The sequence below is a fragment of the Zea mays genome, chromosome 5 (genome assembly GCF_902167145.1).
Source record: "Zea mays cultivar B73 chromosome 5, Zm-B73-REFERENCE-NAM-5.0, whole genome shotgun sequence".
Classification (NCBI taxonomy): Eukaryota; Viridiplantae; Streptophyta; class Magnoliopsida; order Poales; family Poaceae; genus Zea; species Zea mays.
In genome coordinates, this window is record NC_050100.1 from 212,241,693 (window position 1) to 212,255,912 (window position 14,220).

General features: G+C 44.2%; 3 pseudogenes across 3 annotated transcripts; all 3 read left to right on the plus strand.

The window, feature by feature from the left end:
* Nucleotides 1–289: 289 nt before the first annotated feature.
* On the plus strand, nt 290–3,607 carry LOC100272378 (DUF4477 protein pseudogene; annotated as a pseudogene). The gene is made up of 9 exons (NR_174706.1): nt 290–620; nt 1,024–1,138; nt 1,362–1,674; nt 1,763–1,875; nt 1,979–2,054; nt 2,183–2,211; nt 2,654–2,726; nt 2,941–3,030; nt 3,190–3,607. The product of NR_174706.1 is annotated as a DUF4477 protein pseudogene (transcript).
* On the plus strand, nt 394–13,463 carry LOC124188261 (uncharacterized; annotated as a pseudogene). The gene is made up of 10 exons (NR_174708.1): nt 394–620; nt 1,024–1,138; nt 1,362–1,674; nt 1,763–1,875; nt 1,979–2,054; nt 2,183–2,211; nt 2,654–2,726; nt 2,941–3,030; nt 3,190–3,376; nt 12,911–13,463. The product of NR_174708.1 is annotated as an uncharacterized protein (transcript).
* On the plus strand, nt 9,677–13,475 carry LOC124188260 (protein kinase pseudogene; annotated as a pseudogene). The gene is made up of 2 exons (NR_174707.1): nt 9,677–12,788; nt 12,911–13,475. The product of NR_174707.1 is annotated as a protein kinase pseudogene (transcript).
* The last annotated feature ends 745 nt before the right edge of the window (nt 13,476–14,220 follow it).

A 14,220-nucleotide genomic window follows, 5' to 3' on the forward strand; every position in this document is an offset into this window, starting at 1 on the left:
TCGATGCACGGACGCTATGGATTCGGTCTGAGATGCCATGAGCAGAGCCGAGCGGCATGTGTGTGTATGTATGTGGGGGCATCAAGCATCAGTTGATCTGTAGCCTGTTTTATACTCCATCCGTTTATATATTCATCCATTTATAAATATATGACACCATTATTTTTTTAAAAAAACTTTAACCATCCCCTTTATTCAAAAAATAATGAGTTATCATTTATATTTTTATGATTTATTTTATCATTTATCGATAGACTGGGCGCCGCCTCTCCAGGGACCCCCCAAAACTACGGGACAGGATCACTGCACCTGCGAAATGAATTACCAAAAAAAACCCGGTAGAAAAAGAAAGTGATTTGACGGGCCGGGGAGCAGAAGGGCACCTCCCGTTTCCTGCCCTCTTCTTGTTCTTCTTCTTTTTTCCCTACCCTCCGCCGTTGCTCTGCAAGGCACGTCCTGCACGCGCCAGAGCTAGGCGATAAACTGGAAAGGAGCGCGCAGCGCAGGCTTCGGGCTCCTGTCTCCGCCGCGGCGTCCTCTCGCTTTTTTTTTTTTTGCTTCTTGGGAAGCACAAAGGCTCAGGTCTTTCAGGACTTGCAGGCTCTGCGCAGCGCGATCTGGTGAGACTCCGTCTGCAGCACATTTACATCTCCCTCCGGTTCTGTTTCCCCCGGTCCGTTCCTGATTCGGCCGCCTTTCGTTGTACTGTGCTTTGGTCGTATAGATAGATCTGCTGTTCTGCATTTCGCCGAAAGATGAGAAAAGTTCGTCCCTTCTTTTCGCGACAATTGATTCCTTTTGATATTTCTTCTGATAAAAAATATCGGTTTATTGTTTACTTGAATAGTATGTCGCACCCTGCGGCACAAAAAAAAACATGTCACAGCCAGATGACGTGTTCTATTTTCTTGAGGCACTTCATTTTCCTCTGTTCTTTTTTTGGGGAGTAAGTATTTGTTTTGAGTTCAGTCACTGGGCAACCCTAGTTCATGATCTGATCGTCGCTTTTTCCCCCCATTGCAGATTGTGAATGAAACCTGCAAAGGAATAGTCCATCACAATGCTAAGGTTGCTTCCCGACTGACCACATTGCGCTTGTTTTAGCCTCTGGTTATCTCGTCTGGAAAAAAAAACCCAGGTAGGTATTGCAACAATGTTCTCTAAAGCGTTTTTAAAATAAAGAGAACATTTCTTCATCATCTCTATATAAAAGTCCTCTTTTATCTTCTTTATTTATTTTTATACTCTGGACAGTAGATTAAACAAAAAAATAAATATCTGTATAAAATATTTGAGGATATATAACTGTAATAAAGTTTCTGTAATATATAACTGTAATAAAGTTTTTGTGTTTCAAACAGACATCTGACCGGGTCAGACGATACAACCCATATACGTACGTCGAGTCCTCAGAGTTCAATTCTACCTGGACCATCGCACCCATCTTGGCCCAGAGTACTTCCGCGCCGCGCTACGAACGAGGCCATCCGCCGCCACACGCCGTCGGCCATGCCGCAGAGGTCGGAGGCGGGCACTGCTGGGGAGGGCGACGAGGAGCAGCGGCTGCGGGCTGCTCTGCGTCACCTGCAGGCGGAGGCGGGGGTGCTGGAGCGCCTGGTATACAAGCACCGGAACCAGCACCGCGGCGCCGCCTATTTCCAATACCTCCTCAAGGTGAGGCACGGCCGCTCCTCTACTGCTCTACACCTCCTGATGAAACCTCCCATCCCGCTGAGCGAGTGACGAGTTTCTAAGCGCGCAGGTGAGGAGGGACCTGAAGCTTCTGCTCGGCGCCGGCCTCGCTGAGGTTCTCAACGCCGTGTTCCCAGTTCTCGCATGCCGCAAGCCGGCCAACACGATCCTCGTCCCCAACAAGTCAGTCTGTTATTTTATTTACGCCTCTTACGAATTTCACTTGCTCTGATTAGTGATTACTTGAATGTTTGGTTTTTTACAATTTTTTTGAATTCTGGTATAGGCAGTCTAAGAAGAAACCTGTTGCAAACCACAGCCATCACCAGAGGCTTTTGGGTGTAGCCCGCTTGTTATCCCAGGTGTGTTTTCTGTTTGTTGAGCAATGTGATTGGAATCTTGACTTATGTATAGGCCTGAAGTGAGATTTCATACTTTGCCCAGCTTAATATCGTATAAAACCTTAGTCAAATTTCTCGGTCCCTTGCAGATGTCTGAACCTGTTATGAAGGCAGCAATGTATCCTTTTTCTTATGCTTGCTACATCATGGTTCTGTTTATTTTCTTAGGTAACAAATAGGACTAGTTGTGCTTGTGCACTTGCACTTGGCTTGCATTAAACTATACCGGTGTGTTTGGTTTGCGGAATCATCCCATGCTTCATGAGTGCATCCCATGGATTTTTGTGGAATCAAGTAATCATCCCATTCCTTGAGCATGTGCTAATTATTAGTTTATGAGGAATGAGATAGTGATGGATCAATCCATTCCACAGACCAGACCAAAAAAAAATGAAGAGTGAGAACAAGATGAACCACCCTATTCCTCAAACCAAACACACCCTACATGTCTTGCCTTGGCCTTAATCATTACATCATTATCATCATAACTTCATAAGGAAACAAATATAAATTTCTCTTGCAATTGAAAGCTGTCCAAAGTTTCTTAACCTAGATTACAGTCAGATAACATTTTTACTTGCTAGATCATTCTTCGTTGATCTTTGCACGGCTGTGCTTTCTTTGCTTGCACGAGTAAGGGTCCTGATCCAACAGGTGAGGCTTTTAATCTATAAGCATGGCTAATATTATATCAATCTAATTCGGTTTGAAATTGCTGACATGCGCTCTCCTAACAGGTTAGGAAAGTCTCCTTGGAATCACATGCTAGCTAATATTGTTATATTCTTTCTGTTTTTCATACATAGCTTCTGCTGTAGGCACTGACCCTCTGGTACTTATTTCACAGATGTTACTTGATGTTGTGTCTATATACAATAAGGTCACTGATCTTACTGAAAGGAAGCAGGCTGTTAAGATTAGCATCAGTGGAGTGCAGGTGTATTTTACTTCCACACTAGCAATGATGTCATTTTGTATATCTTGGAGAAGTCGTATTTCCTGAGACCATGTTTTCACTTTTCACACAAACTTATCTTGCTAGTCAATGTAATGATTTTGCTTAATAATTTTGCCTCTTTTCTCTCTTATTCTACAGGCTTTCAGAGAGTACTACCCCTCTATGAATGATGCATGTACAGTTCTGGAGTGTGTATGGATAAAAGATAAATTCGTTTTGCATGAAAAGGTTAAAGATATCTCTCAGGAAACCCAAGTTGAGAATCAGAAGTGCTGCGGTCCTGAATCTACAGTCCAGTATGAAACAATTGCACTGATTAGTGAAGGTTAAAATGCTTTATCTTCTATTTGTCACAATAAATGCATGATGATCTATTGATCTTGATTTTTTTGTTGCTTTGTCAGAATTAGCTGACATGCTCATGAATCATGAGAATCCTTGGTGCTTTGTTGCTGATTTGGTTTGAAAAACAAGCACTTTGTAGTGTATTGCATTGTTAAGAGCATAGCTCAATTTTTTTTTATGGAATACGCAGGAGAGCTGCGCATCTTTGTATTAATAGAAGAATAAGAAAGGGGGAGAGAACCCCATTACAGCACACACACCCCAACACTAGAGACTAACTAAGGAGCACCGACTAACATGGAAAAACACGACCCACAGCGCTGTTTTAAGCCAGCAACTCATCTACTTGGAGGAAAGACAGAGCCTTGGCTCCAGTCAAGGACCAGAGCACCGCCTCTTCCCTAGCCACCCTAAGGGCTGTGACCAAGCTAGGATTACATCCATCAAAGACACATCTATTCCTATGCTTCCATATGGTCCAAGCACCTAGGATTACTAAAGAATTAAAACCCTTTCTCATAAGATCAGATGCCCGAGAGCTGTTAGACTTCCACCACGACTCAAAGGAATCCTCGTGAGCTGGACACAGCTCCTGCAGCCCCACTGAACTAAGGAAATCAAACTAGAACTGCTTGGCAAAAACACATTTGACCAGCAAATGATTTATGGTTTCAGCCTCTTGGTCGCACAAGGGGCACTGCTCTGGTCGATCTAGTCCTCTTTTTCTGAGCCTGTCAGCCATGGTTTAAAAGTCGTCGCCTAGGCGTCGCCTAGGCGACGCCTAGGCGTCCAGGCGGGGAAATCTTCTAGGCGTCGGCGCCGCCCAGAGGAAACCGTGTATGGCGTCCGCCTTGGCGAGGTAGGCGTCCGCCTTGGCGTCGTAGGCGTCTGGGCGACGCCTTTTCCTCCCTGGGCGACGCCTTATCCTCTAGGGTTTCTCGTTTTGGGCTTTAGGGTTTTGGCGGCTAGGCGCGCGTTTTGTTTTGGGCCTGTTCCACTGTGCGCGCGCGGCAAAAATACTTTGTGCGTGCGCGGCGCCGCGGCTGCTCCTTCGCGCGCAAATCTCTCTGCGCTCTCTCCCTGCTGCTCCTCTCTCCCTGCGCGCGGCGGCTGCTCCTCTCTCCCTGCGCGCGGCGGCTGCTCTGCGCGCGGCGGCTGCTGCGTTCTCCCTGCGCGCGCGCGGCTGCTGCGTGCTCCCAGCGCGCGGCTCCCTGCTACCAGCGCGCGGCTGCTGCTCTCTGCGCGTGGTTGCGGCTCCCTGCTCCTTGCCGCAGTGCTAGCTGCTGCTGCTGGTAAGTCCTACTCCCTGCTTACTCCTCCCCTCCTCAAAATGATGTTTCTCATCCCCTCCTCCCCTGCTTCCCCTGGTTTCAGACTGCGCAACGAGGACTTCAACTGGGATAAGGGGACAAACTACGCCAGAAGAAGGGGAAAAACTTTGATCCATTGGTTCATGAGGACTTCAACTGGGACAATGAGTGGGCTGATTCTTTGCATGTAGTCCCTGAAGGTGGGCGTGGGTGTGAGTGTGACCTTACATGGGACCTTGTGGATAATGCCATTGGAGCATCGCAAGCACTTCGTGGCCGAAACTTACCAAGAAGGGCCCATAATGTGTATTCAAGAAGAAATTCTGTTGCTGCACAAAACATGTCAGAGGCTGAAGAGGAAGATGAAGATGAAGATGAAGATGTTCCACATGACGATGCAGAAATCACAGATTGTGAAGATGAATCTAATGGTGGCAATGATGGTGAAGAAGGGGAGGCACCCAATATCCCAGGAGAGTTTGATGATGATTTTTGAGCGACGAGAGACAGGGAGAGTAGCTATTGCTAGATTGCATTAGCAATTTAGCATATTTGCTGCATTACTAACTGCAGCTAGTTACTATTAATTATGCCATTACAAACTATCTATGTGGCTATTTCAGATTTGGACATTTGGTATTGTGTTGTTTTAAATTTTGTGACTTGTTGTTGTTCCTTTAGAAACTACTTTGTGGCTATTTCATATCCATTATTATGCTATTGTGAATTTGTGATGATTTCTAGTTTATGAGCTGTAACAGCTGTTTGGTTGCTTGGTATTTTGTAACAGCTCACAGCTGTTTGTAACATCTACTAAGGCGTTGCCTAGGCGCCCGCCTAAGTCGCCTAGGCGGTCAGGCGGTGGCTGGGCGCCTAGTTCCGCCTAGCCGCCTTTTAAACCATGCTGTCAGCAGTCCAGCACCTATTATGTTCCACAAGCCAGATAAAGAACTTGCACTTCCCAGGAGCCCAAGATTTCCACACACGCTCTGCTGGTTCGAATTGAACTGAACCAAGGAAGAGAGCTTTATAAGCAGAACTAGTTGTATAATCCCCTGAAGCACTGAATTTCCATATATGTCGATCCCTTATTCCAGGCTGAAGCACAACTGCATCAAGCACTTCACAAAGTTCCAGGAATTCAGCAATGACTCTGACTGAAATTGCCCCATTCACATCGGAGATCCAATGGAAATTAGGGAGAGCATCTTTGACCAACCGTTTGTTGGCAAGACGCAAGGGCACCATATCAAACATTGCAGGAGCTATGTCCTTAATACATCTCCCATCCAACCATCTGTCCTTCCAAAAAAGGGTATTGGCTCCATCACCGAGCTTAGTAATAACGGCTGCAGCAATCAGATTTTGTACCACCTTACAAACATGAGTGGGGAAGTCCGTCCAAGGCCTACTGGGATCTGTTTTCTGCAGCCATGGCCAACGAGCTCTCAGAGCCCAACAGAGGCTCTTTAACTCACTAATCCCAAGACCACCCAGCTCCTTGGGACGGGTAACCTTAGGCCAAGCCAAGAGGCAATGACCACCACAGAACTCTTTCCTGCCCCTCCAGAGGAAGCCCTTCCTCAGTTTATCGATTGCTTTGATGGCCCATACAGGAAGGTCAAGTGCCAAAGCTGCATAAATCATCTTTGCCGTCATGACGAACTGCACATGAATAGCTCTACCAGCCCTGGTCATAAGCTCAGCTTTCCATCCTGGCAGAAGGCTGGCCACTCTATCAACAATGGCCTGAACCTGATCCCTTGAGAGTTTCTTGGGAGACAGGCAAACCGAGGTACTTACAGGGAAAATCTGAAATATTACATGGCAGCAAGTCCTATAAACAATTCACCTCTTCTTCTCCACAGCAGATTGGGAACACACTACTCTTCTGGATATTAGTCCTTAGACCTGAAGCTGAGCCAAATAGATGAAGAATATCCATAACCACACTGATGTCCGGGGCAGTAGGACTTAGAAATAACACTGTGTCATCCGCGTACAGTGAGATACGGTGCTGCATATTCCTTGAAGAGAGAGGTTGAAAAAACCCTTCCCCAGAGGCTCGCTGCACGAGCAGATTCAAGACATCCATTACAAGAATAAACAACATAGGTGATAGAGGATCACCCTGCCTCAGCCCGCGTTGATGCCCAATACATTCCCTGGGCAGACCATTCAGTAAAATCTTGGTAGAAGAGGTAGCTAACAACCCGCTTATTATATCACACCAGATCTGTCCAAAACCAAGTTTTTTCAAGACCTTGAGAAGGAAGGCCCACGATACCGAGTCAAAAGCCTTTGAAATGTCTAGCTTGAGAAGGATACGAGCCTGCTTCTGACAATGTAAGAATCTGGTCGTCTGCTGGACTAGCATAAAGTTGTCAAGAATAAACCGTTTCTTAATAAAAGCGGTTTGATTGGGGGAAACCATATTTTGCAGCCGGCCTGCTAACCTGTTAGCCAACAATTTAGTCACCAACTTCGCGAAACTATGAACCAGACTGATTGGGCGGAATTCTCTCACACTAGTGGCCCCCTCCACCTTGGGCAGAAGTGTAATAAAAGCTGAATTCAGCGGACCCAAGTTTCTGAAATTTCTAGCCCAAATGCAGTGAACTGCCGCCATGAAATCAGCCATGATTACCGACCAACAACTTTTGTAAAATCTACCAGTGAACCCGTCGGGACCTGGGGATTTGTCCGAAGGAAGGGCCTTAATTGTATCCCAGACTTCCTCCTCCGAGACAGGCGCATCAAGGGCATCAAGGTCATAAGATGGCATCCCTAGAGCTTCCAGATCAACGGTAACATCCCTTACTTCTGCAGTTCCAAGTAGCCCTTGATAAAAGTTAAAGAAGGCTGCTGCCTTTCCTTCATGGGCAGTCCAGATTTGCCCATCCTCTGAGTGTATTGCGGCAATGAAATTCTTTTTCTTCCTGAACCTTGTTTGTGCAAGAAAAAGAGAGGTATTGGCATCACCTTCTTTGAACCACCCAATCCGCGATTTCAACCTTGCCATGGTACGAGAGATAGAAGACAGGGCAATGGAGTGCTTCTTGAGCATGTTTCGGAGCCACAATTCACCAGGAGATGAGGAACGATTGTCCTGCGCGACCTCTAATTGATGTAGGAGCTCCCTAGCCATCTCAAGCTACAGCTTAATCCTCCCAACTTTTTTGTCATTCCAGCTCTGCAGACTCCTAGCCGTTGTCTTTAATTTCTTGGCCAAAGTGATGAGTGGGCAAGGCCCTGCTGGAACAGGCGCCCAAGATTGAGCTACCACATCATGAAATCCCTCCATCCTAGGCCAAAATGCTTGGAAGTGAAACCTCCCTTTTCCTCTGAAATCATGAAACCCAAGCAGCAAAGGGCAATGGTCGGAGTCATCCGTGGCTGAGCTCTGGGGAAGAGAATCTGAAAATTGTTCCTCCCAATCTGTTGTGCAGAAAACCCTATCCAATTTGACCAGGGTAGGATTAGAGTGTCCATTCGACCATGTATATTTCCGGCCAATCAACGGAATTTCATTAAGAGCCAAGTCATTTGTCCATTTCCTGAACCTGCCCATCATGGCACGGCCCAAGATTGAGCTACCACATCATGAGTACCCTCCATCCTAGGCCAAAATGCTTGGAAGTGAAACTTCCCTTTTCCTCTGCTGAAATCATGAAACCCAAGCAGCAAAGGGCAATGGTCGGAGTCATCCGTGGCTGAGCTCTGGAGAAGAGAATCTGAAAATTGTTCCTCCCAATCTGTTGTGCAGAAAACCCTATCCAATTTGACCAGTGTAGGATTAGAGTGTCCATTCGACCATGTATATTTCCGGCCAATCAATGGAATTTCATTAAGAGCCAAGTCATTTGCCCATTTCCTGAACCTGCCCATCATGGCACGGTCTAAGTTATTGTTATTCTTCTCTTCCTCCCTTAATATCAGATTGAAATCCCCGAGCACAAGCCACGGCCCAGTACAGAGAGCTCTAATTTCTCTAAGAGATTGCAAAAACTGAATCTTCTCATGGTTCCCTTGCGGACCATACACACATGTAAGCCACCATGGTGAGCTGGTGCTAGAATGAAAGTTCACAGAGACGCTATGTTCATCCACCCTACTGCCAGCACAAACACCGATGCTATTTTTCCAAGCCACCAAGATGCCACCACTAGCACCAACATAAGGTAGGAATACAAAATTGTCAAAAGCTGGTCCTAGCATCCGCAATAAAAGAAACCGAGAAACATCCACCATTTTAGTTTCTTGAAGACAAACCACATCAACTCGAGCAGAATCCACCAAAGTGTGTACATCATCCTGTCTAGCAGACCCATTAAGGCCTCGCGCATTCCAAATTAGAATTTTTGAAGGATCCATAGGGGATGAAAAAAAACGACTACCAGTGAGGGACTCAATAAATCAGCAGATTGATATCAAGATATTTTGAATTGTTTTTCTATACCCATGGTTCCCAAGCTAGCTACGAACTACCAAGGCGAGAGTATCACTTTTGACGTTAGTCCATCAATCTTTGGAACTATGTCACATTAGAGTGTATACTAAACAGTTACAATTCACACATGATGGCATGATTTATGGTGATTTGGCAGACGCGTGTTCTAATGCTAACCTCACAACCTACTTGAATGATAAGCTAACATGGTTCTGACTGACACGCACCAGGTTTTGCATGTTACTACAGGTATACATGGAGCAACATTTGATTAGTTATTTATATAACTTATAAGTTGGTTAATTTGAAAGTCAGTTGTTGCTTTAGAGAATGAAACAAATGGTTTTCAGCATCATTTTTTTATTATGTAGAACATGACTGGTTCTATTTTTATGATTCTATGGTTTTTAATTTCAAGGCATTCTTTTGAATTCCATGGCCCTATTTTGTGACCAATTTCAGATATAGCAACAACCAATGCCGATGCTCTCAACTTCAGCAAATGACGATTTGGACCCAACATATCTGAATAAATAAGATAAGGGAATTGTTGAATGAGAAAAAAATTGTACTCTGCTCAGATTGAAAAAAAACAAGCCAGGGTTGCTACATCTAATGATGTTCCTCCAAACTGGCTTGGTAACATCACAGAAAAATTGTACTCTGCTCAGATTGAACCAAAAAACATCACTGAAAAATTGTGGTCTGCTCAGATTGAAAAAAAAACATCACTGAAAAATTGTGGTCTGCTCAAATTTACAGAAAACATCACTGAAAACTGGTCCTAAGCTTAGACTTTACATAATTTCATCACTGAAAAATGGTCAGAATAAAAAGATGAGAGTTATGGAGGTAGCAGCATAATATAATACATTAACTACCTGCATAGTATAAAAAGAAGATAGTTATGGAGGTAACTGCATAATATAATGCATTAATCCATTAAATTAAACAAGACAAGAGGCTAAAGAGGGAGAGAAGAAAAGAGGAACAAAAGGTAAGATTGTTGTAAGGTAAGAGGAAAACAGGAACAGATGAAGGTAAGAGGGGAGAAGAAAAGAGGAACAACTAGCTACTTAATATAATAGATAGATTATGCTAGTTGCATAATCCATTATATTAAACAAGCAGAAACATGGCAAAACATGTTAAAGTTCAGTTAAGCACACCACTGAAAAATTCAGTTAAGTCAGTTAACAAGCAGATATATACTAATATATACTAAACAAGCAGATATATACATAATATAATAGACAAATAAGCACATCACTAATATTGAAAGATGGCAAAGTTCAGTTAACAAGCATCACAAATAAGCATGTACTTAACTAAACAAGCAGATATGAGATATATACTTAATATAATAGACAAATAAGCACATCACAAATATTGAAAGATGGCAAAGTTCAGTTAAGTCAGTTAACATGCAGATATACACTAATATATATATTAATCTATACTAATATTGAAAGATGGCAAGGTTCAGTTAAGCATTTACTTAACAAGCAGATATATATTTAACAAGCATAAAATCATGGACTTCTGAGTACCCTCATGGTTGTAGCTATAGGAGTACAATTTGTCCAGACTCCAGACATTATTATTTGTCTGATTGAGATGTAGAGATTGTCTAGGACCAAGGGAACTTTGCATTTGAGACTTACAGACTTCAAAATGCCAGTTCCAGATTCCTACTTACCGAAAATATCTTATGTACATTCAGTGCACACTTGGCAATATGTTTCTGGTCATACTAGTACAATTCATAGAGATTACCAATACTTAGCTAGGATCAAGGGAACCTGACATGGGAGGATTCAGGTAGATGGATGTAACATATACATTTTTTATATAATTGTGTTAAGCAAAAAAAATCTTTTATATGACTGAACATGTTATTATGTAGCTTAGTTGTCTTGTCGATTTTTTTCATCCATCTGGCCTTATGATTCTCATGGATGCACATATGAATAGTTGTAAAAAAACAAACATATATAACTGACTACTTATGAATAGTAGTTATCTTACAGTGAAAGCTAGTGAATTTTGACATCAGTGAGTATCGTCAATTATTTGATTGGAGGTTCCAATGCAAAACAAGGGTGCTGCACGAAGTAATTGAACAAAAAAACAAGATATCTGGATGCAAACAGAAAAAACACACTATTTTACAACTAAACATAATCAGGAAACAGAAAAAAATAAACAGATATGTACTTAACTACACACGATCAGGCCAACAACTAAACACAACAGGAAATCAAGACTGTACAAATAAGCAGATATGTACTTAGAAATAGAGGAGTATGAGGTAAAGACTGGCCTGTGTATGAGGTATTAGCGAATCTAGGTCAGGCAGCAGATCTAGGTCAGGGGGAGATGACCTTGCAACAAGACCGAAGGATTAGTATAATCGAAGCAAAAAAATACAAGAAAATGTTAGGACGTGTTTGGTTTGCGAATTCAGTTGATCCGGCATGAGCTGCTCCTGCATGAGGTCGTCCGTTGTTTTTCTGGGAGTGAACCGGTGCTGCATAATTGCACTTCTAACGAACGCTACATGGAGCATCTGATGTCGGACGACACAGATCTGTGATGTAAACCAAACAAATATATTAGTTTCAGATATAGGACCGGATGATTCCGGACGCCGATGTCCGGCAAACCAAACACGTTGTTAAAGAACAACAGATCTAGATGGGGGGACAAACCTGAGAAGATGCGATTGTTGGTGCAGTGAGCTGATTTGGGACAGGGGAAAGTGTTCACTCGCAGATGAGAGCCGATCGAGGTCGCAGGAAAAAGAAAGAGAAGGCCGGGTTGTGGGTTGGGCCAGGCAACCAAACACATCCTAAGAGTGCTTCCCCTTTGGAGATTCCCCAGACAAACAATTCTTGTGCTTCAGCACTGATAGTGTTACCAGGAACAACCAACCTGAGCAAATTGAGTCATAAACCTGAGCCGAAGGAGCAGAAAGCGGTGGAGCGTGAGAGTATGAATAGAAACCCCACTTCGTTTCAGACATGTGAAGGGACCAGTCAAGCAAAGGTTAGTGCAAGTGCTAAGTTCACTGACCCATCCGAGGTTGGTGACAGGGGTAACAGTGGAAGATGCAGGCCTAGCACAAGCAGTGACATCAGCGACGAGAGCTCATGCAGTAGCATGAGCAGCACGAAGCCTCACAAGGCGAACGATTCGCGGTGGGAGGCGATCCAGACGGCCAGAGCTAGAGACGGGATCCTTGGACCGAGTCATTTCAGGCTGCTGAAGAGACTAGGCTCCGGCGATATTGGCAGCGTGTATCTCTCGGAACTGAGTGGGACCGCGAGCTATTTCGCGATGAAGGTTATGGACAAGGCATCACTTGCAGGTCGGAAAAAGCTGCTTCGGGCTCAAACAGAGAAGGAGATTTTGCAATGCCTGGACCATCCTTTCCTCCCTACACTTTACACTCACTTGGAGACCGACAAGTTCTCCTGCCTAGTCATGGAGTTCTGCCCCGGTGGAGACCTTCACACCCTTCGACAGAGGCAGCCTGGCAAACATTTTTCGGAGCAAGCCGTCAAGTATGCCTTATCTGCAATTTACCGTCTGTGTGTATTGCATTTCACTGCCCAGATGTGCCTAACAGAGTTAAGGTTCTGAGTTCATTGGTTTGAAGTATTGCTTGCTGAAAGAAATATTGCTTGCTGGCTTGCTGCCTTGTTTTCCACCTTCTGAGGTGATTCACTGATGAAACGTTCTCATGATGCAGATTCTACATAGCGGAAGTCCTCCTGGCACTGGAGTACTTGCACACGCTCGGTATCATATACCGCGATCTCAAGCCTGAAAATGTCCTTGTCCGGGAGGACGGGCACATCATGCTCTCGGACTTCGACCTCTCTCTTCGTTGTGCTGTCAGTCCAACACTGATCAGGTCCTCAAACCCTGACGCAGAACTGCAGAAGCGCTCAGGAAGAGCAGCCAAGGCTACTGTGTTGAGCCAGCCTGTGTTGAGCCGTCCTGCATCACTCAACCGTCGTGTGCAGCCCCAACCACCTGCTTCGGCCCACGCCTGTTCTCCTCCAAGTCCAAGACCAAGAGAGACCGGTAACCAAAACCAGAAGTTGCCACCCCGATCAGCCCTTGGCCTGAGCTCATAGCGGAGCCCAGCGATGCACGGTCGATGTCGTTTGTGTGCTATATTGTTTTTCCGTTGGTAGATTTTTTTGAGGGGTACTTTTACACTTTCTTAAAGTTCACATCTGTAATTCAGCAAGTCCTGATTGTACTGATCTCCTGCAATGCCTTTGCAAAACATTGTCATTTTTTTTGTATTCCATCAGTTCCAAATTGGAAGTCGTTTTAGTTTGTTCCAAGTCAAAACATGTCTTACTTTAACCAACTTTGTAAAAAAAAATCCAAATTGGAAGTCGTTTTAGTTTGTTCCAAGTCAAAACATGTGGTCATGCATCTAACCATCATGGTTTTAGTCTTCGAGTTAAATTTGGGTACCTATTTTAACGAAAAACGGCATAGTTTTTTTTTGTAATATCAACTAAATGTACTAACAACAAATATATTTCATAGTGTACCAAGTAAATCTTGTTTTTTGTTTCAGACACTTGTGTGTTTTTTTCTTCTTCTAGGAACCTGGTTAAAGTTAGACAAGAAAAATGACTTGGGACGAAGAAACTAACCGACGGTCTGGAAAAGGAAAAGTAGTTATTATGACCGATGGAGTCTTCTTCACTCTTTGGCACAGTTTGTATCTATTCTTTTTGATGCCATGTCACTGGTAATCTTGAGAGTCACCTGCTCGCTCTACTAGATTTGATTGGCCGATCACACAGACACAGCAATCGCTGAATGACATCAAAAGGTTAACGGAAAGCTCCTCCGACCGATAGGCAATAGCATCAGTCCACATGCATCAGCGACCTTCAGCCGCCGCAATTGCCGTTCATTGGCGCCCGCGCTATCGTTGTATCTGCGATCTTCAGGAGCAATCACTGTCTCTATGGCTTCACGCGAAGTCCATTGGCGTCTCGCCGGGTTCACCATAGAAACATGCGCGCGCAG